The sequence below is a fragment of the Myxocyprinus asiaticus genome, chromosome 2 (genome assembly GCF_019703515.2).
Source record: "Myxocyprinus asiaticus isolate MX2 ecotype Aquarium Trade chromosome 2, UBuf_Myxa_2, whole genome shotgun sequence".
Lineage (NCBI taxonomy): Eukaryota > Metazoa > Chordata > Actinopteri > Cypriniformes > Catostomidae > Myxocyprinus > Myxocyprinus asiaticus.
Genome location: NC_059345.1, coordinates 47,951,452 through 47,972,560, shown reverse-complemented (window position 1 = coordinate 47,972,560; position 21,109 = coordinate 47,951,452). Strand labels below are relative to the sequence as shown.

Below are 21,109 nucleotides of genomic sequence, written 5' to 3'. Positions count from 1 at the left end.
TGAAGATTTTTATTTCTCCATTCTCACTGTCTCTTCTTCTCCCCAGTAAGTTTTTCTACAGTAGGTCTGATTCCCGAAACTGCTAGTCCGGTGTGAGCAGAAATTCCAATGTCCTTGTTACCAATGCAATGGCTTATAAATCTTTTGAATCTTTTGTGGCCAAAACACAAACAAATATACATTAGCCTCAGCACATACAATATATCTGTATATACACCTTTTTTATTATTATTATAAATAGAAATGACATGTGCATGTGTGTGTGTGTGTGTGTGTGTGTGTGTGCATGCATGTGTGTGTGTGTGTGTGTGTGTATTTTTCTTTCATTTTTTCTTACCACTTCCCATAATTTTCAAACATAGTCTCAAAATAAAGAAAAAAGAAGAGAGAGGAAAAAAGGGAGAGAGAAAAAAAAGAGTTCTATTATTTTCAGCAGTGTGCCATTATCACGGCTGCCTAATTAACCCCTGAAGGCCTCATATGTGGAGATCAGAGGGCGAAGGAGAGGAAGAGGAGGGAGGACGAAAGACATCACCCACTTCCTGCAAATTCACTGATATCACTCCATCACTGTCCCTTACACTCCCATCACTGTCCATCATGCCAAACAAGAAAACAGGGATCAAATTTATTTATTCAGTTCACTCATTTTCTGCCTTCTACATCTCATTGTCTTAATATCATTGTATCTATCTGTATCTGTTTTTTTTTTTTTTTTTTTGTGTGTGTGTGTGTGTGTGTGTGTGTGTCTATTCTTCACCTTCTCCCAGAACACGTCTAATGCTCCCTCTTGTGGTGTCTCCTTCTCTTGCTCCCTTACTCTCCTATTATGTCCTTTTCATTCTCTGTTTCTAATCTCATCATTCACAGACAAACACACATTCTAAAAAATATGCAAACAAAACAACAAAATGCGTTTGAACAATACGGTTGCATGTTGTGGTATGTGAGCAAGCAGACACTGGCTCCCACACACGCAGGCATGGAGGTGCTTTGGAATGTAATCAAAATCAGTCTTATATAAATTCCATCTGATGCCAAAGCTACCATCTGTGAGAGAGTGCTGCCTCTCACCTCTGTCTGTCTGTGAGAAGTCACCCTCTCCAACGCTCAGCAACAAAGAGTGTGGATGTGTATGTGCGTATGTGACAGAGAGAAAGAGAGAGAGGGAGAAGGGTGTTCAGGAGGAAAAATGATTAATTTGCAGAATGCTTGTGATTTGCTCATATATTATTATAACAGCTCATCAGCACATGACGAATCCCCTGCCCCACACAGCAGAAAGAACCTGCAGGGCTTCAGCACTTTTGCTGTGTGTGTGTGAGTGTGTATGTATGTATGTGTGTGTGTGTGTGTGTGTGCGCGTGTTTACACACTTGAGCATGTGTCCCTGTGTATGTGTGGCATGTCTTTGAAAAATAATAGCTCATGAGCATGTCATGAATTCCTGTTTCTGCATGTGTTTGGCTTATGTGGGGGTATTCAGTATGTATGGGGTACGTTGGGATGTTTGTGTGCATCTATGTGTGTGTGTATGTGAGCAGACTGCAGAGCCTCTAATGACTTTCAGATGCTCACTGTGAGTAACGCTAGCCTGAGAACAAGAGAGATAGGAATACTGAAGGATAGAGAGAGACTTCCGCTCTATGGGTAATTAAGGGTTTAACCGCTCATATCCTTTCAACTTCTGGATGAGGTCACCTGATTCAGTACTGAACTATGTTAAACACTTCCGCTACACTTTAGTACATATATTTTTGGTTGAGAGCTAAACTGGCCCTGAGACTCAAATTCTCTCCCTCGATGTCATATTGATTTCTGTACTTCAATCTATAATGCGTTTCTGTTAGCTAAACAAAGTGCGCCTAAAAGATAAAAAGACACTCTAAGCCGTTGTGATATTTCAAAGCATCTCTAATGAATCTGTACCTGCAGGGATGTTGTGTATGATTTGGTGCCAGGTTTTTTTCTGGGCGTGCATTTGTGCTGCACGTGTAGCGTATGCATGTGTTTGTAACTGAGTGGAAACTTCTCCAGTGTATGTATGTGTGTTTGAGTGTCACCTATACGGAAAAGAAGGAAGAGATAAAGAAAAACAGAGGGAGTGTGTGTCTGGGGAGAATGCAAGCCACAGAAGGTGTGAGCAGTAAAAAGTGATGTACCATCTGTCGGCCAGTAATAACCTGTGTGTTGTAAAGGCTGGGAGATTACTCAGCAAAGAGAGCTTCCAAACACCCAAATCCCTCCGCAACGTTAGTGTGCCACGCGCTATCTCTTCCCACCTGCTCCCAAAACCCTGCTGAGGAAGATTTCACACTAAAACCCACATCACACCTTCAGATTCACTCGCTCTGATTCGGTAAACACACTCAAGCAAAGACAAAGCTCCAGTACAATGGACTGGCGCTAAGCCTAAGATCTTTACCAGGCTCTATATAAACCTGCACTGTGAAACAGCATAAATGATCACGTTTTGTCAATATGAGGTTTGAAATGCACTTGCATATTTATGTAACTTTTAAATGATCAAGAGATTACTGTAAATAAAAAAATACCAAGGAAAATCATGGGTAACACTTCACAATAAGGTTCCATTTGTTAACATTAGTTAACAACATTAGTTAACATTAGAACTAACAATGAACAATACCTTTACAGCATTGGTTATTCTCAGTTAAAGGTGCACTCAGTAATGTTTTCCTCATTAAAACGTTTTACTCCTAAAGAATTGCATTGTAATTTTGCAGTATATGTTTAAAATCATAACCACTCACATGAGATGAAGACTCCAGTCATATAAGTAACCTTATAAAAGCTGTTTTATTCTACATGGAGAGGGTCTGCACATGGGGGCTGCCATATTAGAATCACATGACCAGCCGAATACTACTCGCTTAATCTCAGTAACTGTCGTGTAAATTGACACGTTCACTCACTGATTAAAGTAATCATGGCTGACTGTGAATACTACATTTCTACAATGGCATCTGCAACTGAAAACTATTGATTTTAAATGATGCTACATCCAAGCCGCTAGGTGTCAGTGTAAGTCCAAGATGACACAAAGAAAAAAGTTACTGAGTGCACATTTAATGTTAATTTCAAAATATAGTAATACATTTTTAAAATCAAAAGTTGGATATGCTTGCTAATGTTAATGTTAGTAGTTAATGTACAATGAACTAACAATGAACAATTGTATTTTTATTAAATAACATTAACAAAGATGAATAAATGCTGTAAACAGTATATTGTTAATTGTTTGTTCAAGAGACCTAATGCATTAACTAATGTAAACGAATGGAACCTTATTGTAAATTGTTACCAAAGCATGGATTTGTTGATGGATGGGCAGTGTTGTGGGTAATTTGATTACATACTGTAGCAAATAATTACTGTAATCTAATTACATTTTTAATTTTAAATGATTGTAATCAGAGAAATAGTGGTGCTCAGTGTATGACTTGCGCGTGACTATGAAAAATGAGGAAATATATCATTTTGAATTTGTTGAGAATAAAAAAAAAAAAACTTTTTTGTAAAAAGTCTTTTAGAAAGTAATTTAGAAATAAAGTAATTAGTAATGTGATTACCTTTTCCATTAAGTAATTATTAAAGTGGTCTGATACATTTTTTTAGAAAAGTAATTAGTCATTTTCAATGGATTACTTTTTTAAATAACTTGAGTAACCCAACACTGTTGACGAGTTATCAGCTTGTCACTAGTCAAGTACAGCAGATCTGTACAAGAAAGGCTGTACAAGATTTTATTAGACCTTTATAGTGCTGAATGCAACTGTAATGACAATCGGGCCATAGTGTGGAGAACTGATGATGTAGTCTGGCTTTCTGAAAAAAATAAAAAATAATTATAATAACACAGAGGAAGCGGGAATTGGAGGTGTGTATGTGTGGGTTTATTAAAAGCAATCCCTAAAAGCTCCACAGGGGAATCAGCTCCCATGTTAAACAATGAACTAGATTACTAACTGCTGCTCCAGAAGAACCTCTTAATACATTCGCAAAAATAGTCTCTTTTCCTCTGCTATACATTTCCCAACCTGTCTGCCACAATAACTCCATTCAGTCTTCTTTACTTGGCTTCAGTTCTCTACTATATGAACAAATGGAATTCTTTGAAGAGTTCCAGGGCATTTCATTTTTGTTTTTCCTCATGGACATGTGAATAACTGCATAGAGAAAGTTTTAAGGGAAGGTTTTTGAGATAATATACCACTTCCTTCACTGACAGTGTATGAGAGGTGCTGGCGAGGGCTTACACAAGGCTCTGTGATTGGTCAAGAGTTAGAAAGGCTCATGGGTAAAAGGCAGTATATACATCATGTGATGAGGGCGATGTGTCAGGCAGTCTCAGCAGGACTGTGTGTCTGTGTGTGGGTATCTGTGTGGCTAGGGAAGGAAGAGTTCATGAGTACTCATCTGCTGTACTGCACACTTCTCGCTCTCCCTATAGAGCATATTGCTGCACATTCTAGTGCTGAGCTGTCACTGCAGACACATAATAAATGTCTACGAGTGTGGGTGTGCATGTGTGTGTGTTTATTTGTGTGTGTGTGTGTTTATGTGAAAGAGAGAGAAAAGAGACCAGATCCTACCTGACTAGCCTCAAACTCCAAAAGTGGACATAACAAATAAAAAGTGTCATTATCATTTACAAAATATACTGGTTTTGTAATGACATCAGATGGTTATTCCTTGGTCCTTAGATGCCATTTGATTACCATTTGATTCATATAGGGGAGACCGGGGAGGAGCTGTGTGTTGAGTGAGTTGTAACACCATCACTTTAACCAACTATAAACTATAGTCTGTTGTGATTATATAATTATTAGCCTAGTTTGTATGTATTTCTTCTATATTGGCAATTTTGAATTACAGTGTTCCATATATGTTTACCATTTTGAATTAAAATATTCAATAAAAAATATTCAAATTATAAAAAAAAAAAAAGAAAAAAAGCACTACCAAAAAAGTTTACATCTTTAAAAAAAAAAAAAAAATGAATAATAGTTTACATCATATGCACCAACCAGTAACCATTCAGGTGTGTGAGGATTATTCAAATATTGTTTGAATTAAAGTGTTTAAAATGAAATTGGGTTGTGGGAGGTTTTTGGGGTTGGCATAGTCTCACATAGCCAGACCTATGACTACGGAAAAGGTCTAGGGGCTATAGCCGCTTCAATTTGCCAAGAACCACCTATTTAGACCGGAAAAGCCATCTGACATGTAAAGCGACCAATCACAGTCGGTTTTTATCATTACAGGGTGTTTATGAATGAATGAATGAATGTTACATTTACACTACCGGTCAAAAGTTTTGAAACACTTACTCATTCTTTATTATATATATTATAATTTTTTTCTTCACATTTTAGAATAATGGTAAAGTCATCAAAACTATGGAATAACATAAATGGAACTATGGGAATTATGTTGTGACTAAACAAAATCCAAAATAAATCAAAACTGTGTTATATTTTAGCATCTTCAAAGTAGTCACCCTTTGCCAATTTACAGACATGTACTCTTGACATTTTCTCAACCAACTTCTTGAGGTATCACCCTGGGATGCTTTTTAAACAGTATTGAAGGAGTTCCCATCTATGTTGGGCACTTATTGGCTGCTTTTCTTTATTATTTGGTCCAAGTCATCAATTTCAAAAACTTTTATTTTTATTAAATTTTAGTTTGATAATGAAATAAATTAATATGGTGGCACAATTATATTTTTGTCTACAAAACTAATTTCAAACATTTAAGCGTACACCTTCAGATCAAAAGATTTTTAAGATCATGAGAAAAATTTCGGTCAAGTGTTTCAAAACTTTTGACCAGTAGTGTATATAGTGCTTTTCTGACACTACACTCAAAGTGCTTTACACAGTGAACAGGGGACTCTCCTTAACCACCTGGATGATGCGACGGCAGCCATAGTGCGCCAGTACGCTCACCACACACCAGCTATTGGTGGAGAGGAGAGTGTGGAGTAATAGAGATTTCATGAAAAGGGATTATTAAGAGGCCATGATTGATAAGGACCAATGGGGGCAATTTGGCCAGAACACCGGGGTTACACCCCTACTCTATTCGAGAAGTGTCCTGGGATTTTTAACGGCCGCAGAGAGTCAGGACCTCGGTTTAACGTCTCGTCCAAAGGATGATGCCCTTTTTTACAGTATAGTGTCCCCATCACTATACTTGGGCATTAGGACCCACAAAGACTGCAGGGTGAGCACCCCCTGCTGGCCTCCCTAATACCTCTTCCAGAATACACATGGGGGAAGAGCAGAAAAAAGGGTAGAGATCCTAAGTACAGCACAGAAAACCTTATTATAGAGAATTTCACAGACATAACTAAGTAAACAAAGCATAAAATGCAGCTCTTCTTGTGTATATCCACTTCACTTTCTGCTACGTGCCTCAAACAAAACTCTGAATATCTTTAAAAGATTTGATGTCACTAACCTGGCAAACTTGGGCAAATTCTGTTATTATTTTGTCCTCAAAAGCACTCATTCTATCAACATGGAACACAACCCATCTTCCAGGCGGACTAATGAAACATCCTGTGTCGTTCCATCAAACCAGCCAATTCGATTTGCACTGAGTCGACTGAGAAAGTGTTTTTCTGTTTTGTGTGCTTATAAGCATCAGATGGATGCCACGGACTGTGGGCAGTCCGTTGGAGTGCCGTCTGAGGCTGAGACTAGGGTTGGCATAACAATTATTTTTAACAAGTACATTTGATTGCCACAATATTCTTCAGTATGCACAAAAAGAAAACAAATTAAAATAATAATAAAAATGTAATGCTGGGGAAGAACAGCACTTTTTTTGTTCCTGACATTATTTACAAAGTTTAGGGATAAGTTGATGATTTCTTAACTACTTTGATCAGCAGCAAAGAAGTATAGTAATATTATGTCAAAGACTGAGGGTACATTTACATGACAACGATGTACTAAAAACGGAAACATTTTTCCTTTGTGTTTTTGAAAAGTTTCGCGTACAGACGACAACATTGTCAAAACGATCCCCGTTCACACGGATCCGCGAAAACGACTAAAAACGCTGTATTATGCACGCCAGGCCAGTAGTTGGTGATGTCACTTTGTAAAGAAACACTACGTGCCTGTGCACATAAGCATTCTTCCATAGAGCGGTGAATACAAACAATGAAGATGGCGATCGCTGGTTGTAGTAGTGATGCAGTAAATCTACACTTTGCTGGAGAAGCGTCAATAAACGTAAAATCTTGAGCAGCACAAACACAGTCCTGTAGTCCGCCATTGTAGTTTTGAATGTCTCGCGCATTGTTTTGAAGTACTCGCGTGCATGCCTATAGACTGAACACGTAATACGCGTGCGCATGACATCATCGTTTTCACAAATTCGCGTATTTGTATGTTTACACGGAGACGATAACAGCATCATTTTCAAAATGTGCACTTTGAAACCCATTTTCAAAAGTTTGCGTTTTCAGGCCCCAAAACGCCGTTGTCGTGTAAACTAACAGCCAAAACGCATAAAAAGTTTTCTGTTTTTGGTTGAAAACGTTGTCATGTAAACAGCCCCTAAGACACACAGACACACACACACATGTTGGTGCGGCTATCCTTATGAGGACTCTCCATAGACATAATGATTTTTATATTATACGAACAATAGATTATATCCCCTAACCCCAAACCTAACCCTCACAAAAAACATAATTTAGTAAGTTTTTTTAAGCGATTTGAATTATGGGGACACTAGAAATGCCCTCATAAAACACATTTATAACATAATACCCTTGTAATTACCAATTTGTAACCTAAAATAAATTCCTCGTAAACCACCCAAACCCACCCACACACACACACACACACACACACACACACACCCACACACACACACACATACTTTTAGAATTTTCCTCCCACCACCACCACCCAAAAAAAAAAAAAAATAAAAAAATAAATAAAAAAAAAACAGTATGTTTATTTAGCCATTTGAATTACAGGGACATTTGGGATGTCCTTACAATATAGGTGTTTCCTTAATAATGTCAGGTTTTCCTACATTGTGAGGCCATTTTCTTCCCTTTAATGTAGGTCAAACCAGCACACACATCCACAAAACAGTTACAGTGTTACAGACACAAAATGTGTTACAACACTGCCCGGACTCTTCTACCACAGAATTTAAATAATTCCGTAAATCAGTTCTAGTAGACCAGGAGCTCCTCAAGTCCTCCACGCAAATTAAAAGGTAATCAAAACATATCTTTTCCCATGGGCACAAGGACAAAAGAACTAGATAAACTGATATGAGCAATGGTGAAGAATAAAGGTGTGTGTGGGTGAACTAAGCTCCAGTACTGGGTCAGCAGGTGCTGCTCTGCTGTCTATAACATGATCCATGGCTTTCTAATGGCTGGCTGAGAAGAGAGGGGCAGAGCGTCAGTCCTGGACCTCCAGCAGGGCTAAGTGCTTGCAGTTTTTTTCCCAATTGGATAAACACGCAGACTGAAACAATTCATCAATTCGTCAATTTCTCTTGCTAATATGCCAGAAACATATAGTCATTCTGCAAAATGGTTAACACTGTTTTCATGATTCCACACAGTGTGCGGTTCTTATGCATTTTATTTGCAAAACTCTTCACACAACTCTCAGCAGTCCAGCACAATTGTCATTGTGAATACACCTTCTCCAAATCTAAAACCAAGGGAGTCAAACAAACAAAACTCAGTGAGATAATGCGGTAAACACATCTCACCCATTCAAACACAATCAACCAAAATTTTACTGTCTCAGATGCATAAAAGTCAAACAATTGCTCATTGAAACATCAAAAACATGGGAAAACAAAGAGCATGAGGAGGTAGAGGAAGACGCAGACATAGATGAGATACAGTAAGAGCTACTGTGAAAGATAGTGTCATCAACCATGGTATGAGCTTTAGGGAAGCTAGACAGAGAGTGCTACCACATCTAAATTGTTATATTGTATCTAGAATAATTAGGACATTTCGAATTGAGAACAGGTAAGTTGTTGGTTACAGATATTTCTTACAGTATTTTATATTTGCACAATATGTCACTTTCCTATGTAGGGGAAACCAACTTTTTCAGCCTCTACAGAATTGAGAGAAGACCATCAAATATATATATATATATATATATATATATATATAATAAAAAAGAAAATGGCCTGTTCACCTCAAATCAAGAAGCTTAAATTGTCAATATGGTGATGGCCGATACTGTAATGATATCAATATTTTCTGGCATTTTTTTTTTTTTTTACAGTACATGGCCAAGTTTTTCTTTCAAAAGGTGACACTAAATACTTTGAGAATTGGGTATGCAGTAAATACAGCAAAGTCGGAAATACAGTGTCTGTTTCTGAAGTGTCAGACAATGTTTTTATTTTTTGTATTATTTTTTTCAATCTGAATGAAATTCATTTAGATGAGAAAGTGTTATCTTTTGCAGCACAGTGTATAAACTGATGCTTAGTGTGTGCAACATAAATGCTTTTCTGAGTGTGATTCTGACTGGATAATTTAGTTTTGTCTGCTGTGGGTAAAGTGTTTCCTTCTATGTATAAGGTTTTGGAAAGTTGGTATTTTATAATGGGCTTTGTGTATGTAGTTTGAGGAAATGGGTCAATGATTCTGTGAAATGTGTGTATCCAATTGAAAAAATAATAATAAATCTTCCCAGGTATCAATAACATTTCCTATCGTTTCCAGTCAGCAGTGATCCTGCTCTGATAGGAAACCATGCCTTTATATACCAATACTGATCTATTCCCATGAAAGTGTAGAATTATCGATGAGGGCAGATTTAATACAGGTATAGTACGTGAGTACATTTGTTTGTACTAGGAGATTGCAAGTGGATTTAAAGGGGCAATCAGTATTTTTTATTTTTTTTTCTCATAAAAAAGGTTTTAGTACATTTAAAAAGTATGTTTAAAATCATGTACATCCACTTTAGATGAAGGCTCATGTAGCCTCATAAAAATCTTTTTTATTCATAAGCACTTATAAGCAGCGGGTCGCTTCATAAGGGCCAACATGTTGAGAACATATGGCCAGCCGGATACTAGTCCCTTTTTCTCGATAAGCACCCTGTTATTGGACATTTTGTCTCACAAAATAAATAAATCATGGCCGACTCATGCATGGTGAACCGGGCATTTCTGCAATAGTATAGGCAACTAAAAACCTCTGCTATGGCGTGATACTGCATCTACGCCGCTAGGTGTCAGTATAACAGCAAGATAACTGCCAAGTGGGCCTGCTCAACATAAACAAAAATGACTGAGCACACAGACCTGATCTGATACCCAATGAGGGAAATGTACCTTAGAATAACTGTTGTTTGCCAACACAATTGGTTTTGTGTTCCCTGGCAGTAATTTTGTTCCAAAATCTAATAGAATATTTACCTATTTCCATACAACTCTCCCCTCTCTTTCTCTTGTCTATCTCTTGAATTTTCCTTCTCCACCTCCATTTCCCTCTCTCATCATGTTCTTACTTGCTGTTTCTATTTCTCTCCAGGACCTATTTGTCTGCTGTTAGAGAAATTTCTCAGTTCGGAGGAGTCAGTGGAGAAGGATTTCAACGGGGGAGGGCCAGGAAGGGCCACCTCCAAATAAGTTCCATTAATCACCCAACACACTCTAATGTAACTAATATTTTACAATTAGAGGAGACAAGACAGAGCTCCGAGCCATCTATCTCTCTTATACCACATGATCATCGATTCATAAGACCCTGCCTGAGAGCTGAGCCAACACACACACACAGAAACATGAACACAGGCACACTCTTGTTAAGTTGCGTATATATGTGTGTGAGACTGTATGTGCACGCTGATGATGAACATTATGACACGGTGTATCCAGACGCAGGGTATTCACAGAGAGCTTTCCAATGGTGACAGATGACTGTTGTCTGTGTATGTTTAATTGAGAGAGGAAGAGTGTGTAAAAATGTGTAAAAATGTGAAAAGGCTGTCAGAGAACGTCTGATAAGATTGATTGCGGATTGACTGCAGAAAAGGGAAGAGAGTGTAATTCTCTGTGCAGACAATGCCTTTTTCTCTCAGATATCATTTAGTTGGCTCTAATGACAAGATATCAGATGTACAGACGTGAAAAGCATTCATGCAACTCAATGGCTGAATAAAAAATATAGCGTCTAACATTTACAATGTATGCACTACCACCCCCTGTCATTCCTGTCAATATTTACTCATTTAATTACATCTTTTAATTATAAATGGGTTTCTCTCTCTCTCTCTCTCTCTCTCTCTCTCTCTCTCTCTCTCTCTCTCTCTCTCTCTCTCTCTCTCTCTCTCTCTTTTTTCTTCTTAGTGGGTTAGTGTTCAAAAAGCAGGCCTCCATGCCTCTGCAGTATAGGTACTATAAGTTGGTTGATAGCGCCATCTGGTGGTAGGAATAAAGAATTGCAGCTCTACTGGAGTCAGTCCTCAGCATGCAGACCAAATGAAAGCCAGCTGAACAAATGAGAGAGAGGAGAGGTTCAAGCGCAGGTCACCATCTGCCTGCTACAAGTGCTGGCACACAGAAACCCAGCAGTGTAGCCTACTTAAACACACCAGCTACATGCACACACTCGTGCAATATGACGCCAGTGCAGGAGGACAGAATGGAGCAACTGCAATGTACTGAAAGGTAAAGTTGCAGTATGTAACCCATTATACACATATACAGTTGGCCAATGTAGTACTGTATATCCTTATAATATATCAATATACACATTACAGAAAAGTACTATGGTGATACCATGGTACAGTGATGCTAACAGCTCCAAATACTAGTTCCAGGTAATACCATGGATCTTACTGATTATCATATTCATATACTGTTGTATTTGCATGTTATCCAAGGTACTTTAAAGAATTACTGATCTGCTTCTCAGTCAAAACCCGGCAGCATCAAATCTGTATTCCTGCATCATATCTAACAATAATTCAGTGAATATTTGGAAACAACTGAGAAATGTGCTTTTTACCTCAATATTTTATCCTTGTATCTGGATTAACCGTGCATGTATATGTAGTAATTATATATAGTTGTCTAAAAGGTCAACTAATGGATGTCATGGAATGCTACATCCTCAATGTGCAATTAGACAAAGAAATGTGTGATGCAGTGGTTTCCTTCAGGATCAAAGCACATGCTTATCATGTTCTACTAAAAAGAGTGACACCCCATTTTTTGGGCAACAGACGGTGGTATAATCATGAAAATGTACAGTGATAAACCCTTTGGTCTTAGGAAAAATACGTCTTGGTTAATGAAAATGTAATAAAAAATTATCTGAACTAAATTAAGCTTATTAACCAGTTACCAGCATTTAAAAATGGAACAATTGAAAGAGACTTTGTTCCTGTTTTTGGTTACGTTAAACTGTTTTTAGTCCAAGACCGTAACGCATCCAGACATTTCACGTTTACTATTGCCATGGTTTTCAGTGATGATTCTCATTACAGTAACTCTGGATTTTTGTGTGTAGATGTAAGATGCTTTTGTACAAAAATGAAAGGCTAATGAATTACTATGATGTAAAATTACTTTACAATTCAAATATATATATATCACATTGCAGTAATGAGAATTTAAAGTGTGCATAACTGTCATGATATTAATGTCACAATGTAAAAAATTCTTAACAGCCCTAAAATAGGCTTCATTATCTAGATGCAAAATGTACTGTAATTTCTTACTCATTTCTTTTGATTTTGGATTAAACAGGACCAGGACATTTTCTTGACAGGTTTTGTGAGAATCACTCTACGACACTCCTGGCAAATTGTCTTAATACATTTCTACATCACAGTTTCTTGCTCTCTTTTTCTCTTTCTCACTTTTCTCTCTCTGTCTCTTTCAGAATAAATGTAAAAAAAAACAAAACAAAACAAAACAAAAAACTACAGTATATTTTATATATATCTTATATATATATTCAGTGCTACAAAAACTTTTTCAGTGCTCCACAGTTCCAGACAAGGTAGACACGGGGGGGGGGGTGAAAAATGAAACAGTTTATTTCTCAGGATGTGAGTTTTATTAGGTCCAGGCCCTGTTCCATCTGGTCTAGTGTAGCTGATCCGTTTAAAAATTTGTCAGGCGTTGACCTCAGACACCTCCCCTCACTGGGGTCCTGACGGCAGGTTAACACAAATATGGATCCCATCAGACTAAAGGAGATCGTGTTTCCCTCCACTGGGATGCCGCTAACTCACAGGAAAAGGTTAAAAAAAAAAAAAAAAAAAAAAACATAAAATTTGTTCCTTAATGGGAAAACTTTCTCTCAGTATGCAGTGGAAGCAGTGTGCAAGAGTTTGAGTGTATGTGTGCATGTACTTTGTGTTTGTGTGGATCGTTTTCACGTGTTTACATAGCAGGGCCTTATCTCTCTGAGGTATTGACAAAATAGGCCCCTGTGCCAAAGGGTGTCAGTTAACGCTTGTCACTGGCCTGCGATGAGAGTGTGTGACAAGGCAAATCAGTCTCTGAAAAGAGAGTCCTTTAGAGGTGTATTCTGTGCTTAGATGTGCATTGCACAGATATATTAAATGACATCATAGAAACAGAAATCTACTTATTGCATTGGGAGCACATGACTGCCTTGGAAAGTCATAAAAAGGTCATAAACTCAGTTAGGCCATGTTTAATGATTCCAGTATACTAAATGGCATGTATGATCACATAGGCTTTTGATTACATTGCCATGACTGAGAGAGTCAGAAAAGGCAGAGAGAGAGAATAGAAAAAGAGGGTGAGCATCAGATTCCCACATTGGTCTCTGGCTCTTACAGGTTTGGGGAATTAACATGGCACTAGCCCAAGGGTAGAGAGCCACAGTTAGCAGAAACACAGCCGGTAATGCGAGCTGTCATATTCCACACTGCTCCTGTGCCAGACATACACACACACATGTGCATACAGCTAAGGATGCACCGATACCACTTTTTCTCTTCCAATCCGATTCCGATATCGGAAATCTCAGTATCGGCCGATACCGATCCTGATCCGATACCAGTGTGGTTTTTTGCATAATCAGTTTAGAATATCTTTACATTATTGTGTGGAACTAACTGGGAGTACTCTTTAATATGTAAAGAAACACAAACCTCTAACTGCACATTATTTCAATATAAATGTATAGCTTATTAAGAAAAACTTTATTATTAACTAGTATACTGGATAATGTAGCAGCTAAATTAACAGTAATTCCAGTATAAGTCATCAGTAGAAAAGAAGCTGTTTTATTTGTATTTATTTTTTTACTTGTATCTGGACTTTAAAAGATTCAGATCTCTTTTTTGTTCAATTTAGTTGTAAGGTATCAGCTCACTTTTCATTCAAACAGTTATTTTTTGGAACCCATTCAACTTAAATATTATTATAATTTTTAAACAAATGATAATAATAATAATATATTATAATAGTAATATATAGTAATATATCTCAATCATGCTCCTTTTGTCACGGATCCACTGGTCTCTCTCTCTCTTTCTTCCTCACTGCCATCACAGCGCTCACTCTCCCCTGAGTTCTGATTACACGCACCTGCATATCATTAGTGGCTAATCAAGCACTGCATATATACCCTGCTTTCACACACACTCTTTGTCTGTTCTCATCAATAGTATCTCTGAGACTCTGTACTTTTCTATTATGTCAGACATACCTATGTCTTCATTATTGCCTGCAAGTATCATAAGACTATTGTGAGTTATCTGTTCATCGTGTCTATACCTTGTCTGGATATTACTCACCTGCTATTTGCCACTCTGCTCAACTGGATTTACTCAATCATCTGTTCAATAAACCCTGCTACTGAGTTCATATCTCTGCCTCCGTGAGTCTCTGCATGACACCTTTAACTTTTAAACCCTCACGCTTTTATTTTGACCTTCTGAACTCTTCAGGAAGTCCTGTATGTGTCTATTTGTAGGCAAGTTCACAGTAGTTTAATTCGCTTCCTATTCAAATTCTGGTAAAGCACCTCCAGTGCCGTTCTAAATTCATATTATAAGTGAACCGAACTATTGAACATCTACATCTGAGATGTTGTTCATGAGTAGCGCTCAAATATTGCGCACCACGTGAAGGCTAAAAATAGGCACGCATGTGTGTGTAAACAGAGCAGTGCCATTCAATAACGCGCTGGAGCTACGTGTGCATTTGATATATTTACTCATAAAACACAGCCTTTTGTGATTCACAGAGCTATTGCACATCTTCAAGTGGCTTTGAATAAAATGCACGAGTCATATGAACTACTTTGTGTTTTAATGGTTCTTTTATGTCATTTGTTTGAGCTTGACAGTAACGAACATGACTAACACACAGTAACGGATTTGGATCAGGCTCGTCGGTCCGATACCCGATCCGTTTAAAAACATCAGTATCGGAGCCAATACCGATCCAGGTATTGAATCGGTGCATCCCTACATGCAGCCCTGTAGCTAACACCATGTACTATGCTTAATACGGGAGTCAGGGGGTTTGAGAGACAGAAAGAAATAGAGATTTGTCATTTCTATTGTCTATCCTACAAGTCCGTTGCTATCAACAATGCAGGTTTAACCGCTTCCCTGTAGAGCTCTACAATTAATCTAAATAATTTGAAATTGCGATATGACCTTGTGCAATTAGCAAAGGACAAGTTTAAGTGTGCTGCTCTGCCCTGTATGTGTTGTATTAGGTGCATTATTAGTTTTTTCAGAGCAGTTCTGGGTTTCACAACTCTATCTTTTGTTTATATTAACAGATGTGTTCCGAGTTCTGCTCCTTTTGCTTGCGTGCGCTGAGTGTGTTATGTTTAGAGTGCTCCAGATTCACTTTAATTTCACTTTTCATAATTCCAAATATGTTTGGTCACTACAAGTTAACAGACAAAATAATACATCCCATGGCACCAGGTATTTGTGGACAGATGTCGCCAAAATACTGTTTAGAACTCTTTAACCCTTTAAGCTCTGAAGGTGTTTTTAAAGATTTCCTGTTTCAGTGGCATGCCCAAAATTAAAGGGTTATAACTCTACAAAAAACCCAAAGAGGGTCATATATATACACATATATATATATATATATATATATATATATATATATATATATATAATAGATTATAATACATTATGAGACTCTCAGCCTAAGAAACTGCAAAAAAAAAAAAAAAAAAACGAGCAAAAGATTTACTTTTTTCTTATTTTTCTGATTTGACATTATTTACCTCAGGGTGTAAATACAACAGTTGGGCCGGTTTCTATGTAAAATCCAGGGTCGATTTCTCTTCCCAGTCTGCCCCTGCATGTAACTGAGTAAAACTTTGTCTTGATACGACAAGTAGGGATGCACCAAAATGCACTCTAATAATTGAGATGCGCGTCTGTACAGTGCGTGTATGTGGGTGTCCAACTGAACGAGCGCATCAGCACAAAAACACTCAAAGGAGATTATGAAAGCACACTGTGGTGAAATTTAAAATGCAAAAGCACGTTCTGTTGGTATTTGCATCACCTAGTTGCCTATTAAAGTCTACATTCCCAAAAGTAATGAAGCGATCTTTCTCTTGAATAATTGCGCATTAATAAAAAGTGTTTTATCGTGCGTATTCAGAGGCTGTGAGGGTGTTTAGGTTGAGCCACCATCACATATCATGGTAAAATGTCCCCACCTACTGTTCGAGCTGAGCTACACTCTAAATCAGTGGTATCAAACACAAGTTCAATTCAACCCGCTTTGCATCCGCCGCTCACAGTCTCGCGCAAACGGGAAGATTTGCGCTTTTCATCTGAAACTGGATCAGTGAGTGACACTGTCATAGATAAACTCGGTTTGTTTCCCCACTCACAAAAATCTTGACAATATGGATAATGGACAGATACCAAAAAAAAAACAAAAAAAACTTAGAATAGGAAGGTATGCTTATGTCCTTTGTTGTGCATTCATACGTAGGCTACTTTTATTAGCACTTTGTAGGATAGATAGATAGATAGAGAGAGACAGATAGATAGATAGATAGATAGCAGGGACGTGCGGTCAAGTGAGGCAGGGGAGGCAGATCCTCACACAAATAGCTGTTATGATTCCAATAATTTTTTCAGAAACTGGATGGAGTGCGGACAATAAGCGCGTGCCTGTTACTATCTCTCTGTATGTCACCAAAGCAATGTTTGTAGACCCCTTCATTACATGTCCTCGCCTTCCATAGTCCAGGTAACTTATTTCACGCATGTGTAAAATATATTTAGGCTCGCTGGTCTCGTCATAAAACTGCAATGAAAAAGCACCAGGGGAGGCAGCTATCACATCTGCTTGAGGGGGGCATGTCTTGAGCCTTCGTAATTGACGCTCACGCTCCCTCCACGTTAGCTAGCTCTAGCAAAAAATTTCCAGAAATGCTATACCTAACTTTAAACATTTCTCAAAATTGGACTTTCAATCAAAACAGGGAGTTATAAACAATGGAAAACCAGGGCCTGGGTAGCTCAGCGAGTAAAGACGCTGACTACCACCCCTGAAGTTGAATCCAGGGCGTGCTGAGTGATCCAGCCAGGTCTCCTAAGCAACCAAATTGGCCCGGTTGCTAGGGAGGGTATAGTCACATGGAGTAACGTCCTCATTGTCGCTATAATGTGGTTTTCACACTCAGTGGGGCGCATGGTGAGTTGTGCGTGGATGCCGCGGAGAATAGCGTGAAGCATCCACACGCACTACGTCTCCACGGTAACGCGCTCAACAAGCCACGTGATAAGATGCGCGGATTGACGGTCTCAGACGCAGAGGCAACTGAGATTCTTCCTCCGTCACCTGGATGGAGGCGAGTCACTACGCCACCACGAGGACTTAGAGTGCATTGGGAATTGGGCATTCCAAATTGGGGAGAAAACAATGTAAGACCAATGCCTGAGCTTAAGGACCTACTTCAATTGAAGGGACAGAAAATAACATGTCGTTTCAAATGGAGTGGTACCAATGAAAAGACTGGCTATGTGGCTGTGCTATGAAGAATCGCCTTTTCTGCTTTCCCTGCCTTCTGTTCTCCACTACTGAAAATGTTTGGACTAATGTGTGATTTTGTGACTTGAAAAATCTACCAAGGAGCCTCAACAAACATGAAAAATTGAAAACTCACATTCAAAGCCAAATTGCTTTAAAAACTTTTGGAACTTCAAAGATAGAACTGGCTTTGAATGAACAGTGGAGATTAAATATCAGTCTCCACAGTGCTAAGGTAAAGGAAAACCATGAGATTTTAAAAGACCTTATTAATGCAACCTGCTTCCTAGCCAAACAGGAATTAGCATTTCATGGTAACGATGAGAGTGCAAGCTCTTCTAATAGTGGCAACTATGTGAAGCTATTACATGGTTTCGCTGAGAAAGATGAAACGTTAGCTAGACATTTAGAGACATCCACTGTGTTTTATGGCTTATCAAACTGAATACAGAACAATTTAACTGAAGCAGTCAGTGATGTAATTAGAAATGATATCAAAGAGGAGATTAATGCAGCCCCATTTATTGCAGTCGAAGTAGATGAGACAACGGATGTCACAAACAAAGCCCAGGTCTCTGTAATTTTATATTATGTGGCTAAAAGTAAGGTGACGTGTGAGGTGAATGAGGCGTTCTTGGGATTTGATGATGTGAGTGATGACAGATGAGCACCAGATATTGCTGATTATGTTTTGGGAGTGTTGGGGAAATACAATTGCGTTGAAAAGCTGGTAGCTCAGACTTACGATGGAGCCTCTGTGATGGCATCAGATCTTAATGGGGTGCAGACCAAAATTAAAGAAAAGGTACCAGAAGCCATGCTTACCCATTGTTATTCACACAGATTGAAACTGGTGCTCTCGTATTCAGCAAAATATATGCTTTTTTAAAAAACAGTTGAGGGACTTGCAAAGTTTTTCAATAAGTCAACCAAGCGCACCCACCTACTGGATGATGTTGTGAAGCGACGTTTATCCAGAGCACCGCCCACGAGATGGAGCTCAAATTATAGACTAGTGCAGACAATCAGCATGTACCAGTCTGATCTGCATGCTGTGTGCCAGATTATGAGTGAATGTCATTGGGATAATGACACCATGATGATGGCTGCCGGATATGATCTCTGGCTGTCAAAAGCACCAACCTGCTTCTTCATAATGGCATATGAGGGCATTTTCAATTAAACTGATGCACTCTTTCGTGTGCTGCAGAATAAAGTAATGGACATTGGAATCTGCTGTGCTCGAATCCGCGACACATTGGGAGTTGTAGAACACCAGAGACAAGAGTTTGACAGTTTTTATGATCAATTTGAGCAGAAATGTGTCACACTTGGCCTGACAGACAATGCCGAAGTAAACAGCCGATCAGAGATGAGAGGAATAGAATGTTTTATAACATTCTGGACAATGTCAGCGTTCAAATGAAAGCTAGGTTAGATCATTTTGGTGAGCTAACTTTCCTTGGTTTGGTCGATTGCACTAGATTTTATGAAATGTCACAACATTTCGATGAAACCAAACTGCAGAGCCTATCAAAATATGCAAGGTACTTTGACTTTGTTAGACTAAAGGCTGATCTTATCGGATTGTATAGTTCACAAATGGTGAGGAACGAATGCAAATCACCCGGACAGCTCCTCAGCTTTTTGGCCCAGAATGATCTGATGCAGTTGGTTTCTGAGGTGACATTGTTACTCCAGCTGGTGCTCACTACACCAGTTACAACAGCATACATTGAAAGGTCGTTCTCTGCTTTGAAACGACTCAAAACATACAGTTGGAATCAGACTGACCAACGACAACTTTCAACCCTGGCAATCATCTCTATTGAGATGGAGAGAGTTTTAAAACTAAAAGAAAATGAGAACTTCTACAACAAATTCACTGACTTCTTTGTCCAGAAGGATAGATGAATGGACTTAATTTACAAGTAAAGGTAAGACCATGCAAAATATATTTGCATTTGTGTTGAATGAGTATAAATAGTGGAACTGCATTCGCCTATATAATGAGAATCGAATACGTAACTTACCTGTATACGTGTGTTGTAAAGAATGCTGATATGGAATATGAAACACACGGTCGCCTGACCAATAGTCATTGTGCAACCTGCCAATCGAATGGTGAATTTAAAGTACCTCTATCGGGTTCATACAGTATGTGTGTAAATCTGGCTCTGATACTAGCCAGTACCTCCCCAGCCATTGACCTCACCGCATGTCCCTGATAGAAAGATAGATAGATATTCTAATAAAAATTATATATATATATATATATATTCAGTATATAAAGCATGTTCGTTTTTTGGTTTTCAGTTTTCGGCCCGGTGTCTCCAAATTTTCGGTTTTGGCCAAAAAAATTCATTTCGGTGCATAACTAATCAAAAGTTACAGCATTACAAAATGATTTATCCTAGTGTCTAACAAGTGTTTTTTTTTTTTTTTTTAGTGAACCCAGCAGTAGAACATGGGCAAAACATTACCAAATTTTGGTCAAAAGGTATCACCTTCAAGTTTTTTGTTTAGAATATCACAGTCAAAATCACATTTGTTTTTTAAATAATCACTATATGACTTTTTGTCAAAACCGTGCAACCCTACTGCCATGTGTGTAATTCTCTCTGTGAAAGTGTTGGGTTTCCAGTTATTTATTGAAATTTCATATGATTTATATTGACATATTGAAAAATAAAAATCCTATTCTCAATCAGTACCTCAGTCTTGTTTTCCAATAAAAAATGTCTATATATCCTTAAAACAAGATACATTTACCTGAGAAGCAAGAATGTATGAGATATTAAGACTACATTAAGTGTATTATTGTCAACCCACTTGCAAAATGCACAACAAAATACTTGTTTTAAGCCTAAAAAACAGTAACAATAATTCTAGAACAATATAAAAATTATATACTATAAGTAACAGCTTTTTTTCCACAGGTAATTTTTCTTAAGTAATGTTTAGTTTTTTTTTCTTTTTTCTGCAAAACAAGACCTAGCTACTGAATAAAAATAGGATTATTTTAAATTTTTTTATTTATTTTTTATTT

The 21,109-nt window shown here is 38.0% G+C and overlaps 1 protein-coding gene across 5 annotated transcripts in view; it reads right to left on the bottom strand.

Annotated features, from left to right (window-relative positions):
- The window catches only part of LOC127409838 (zinc finger protein 536-like), a 245,656-nt gene that overhangs the window by 8,501 nt on the left and 216,046 nt on the right, over nt 1-21,109 (bottom strand). The gene's annotated exons all lie outside the window — the stretch shown is intronic.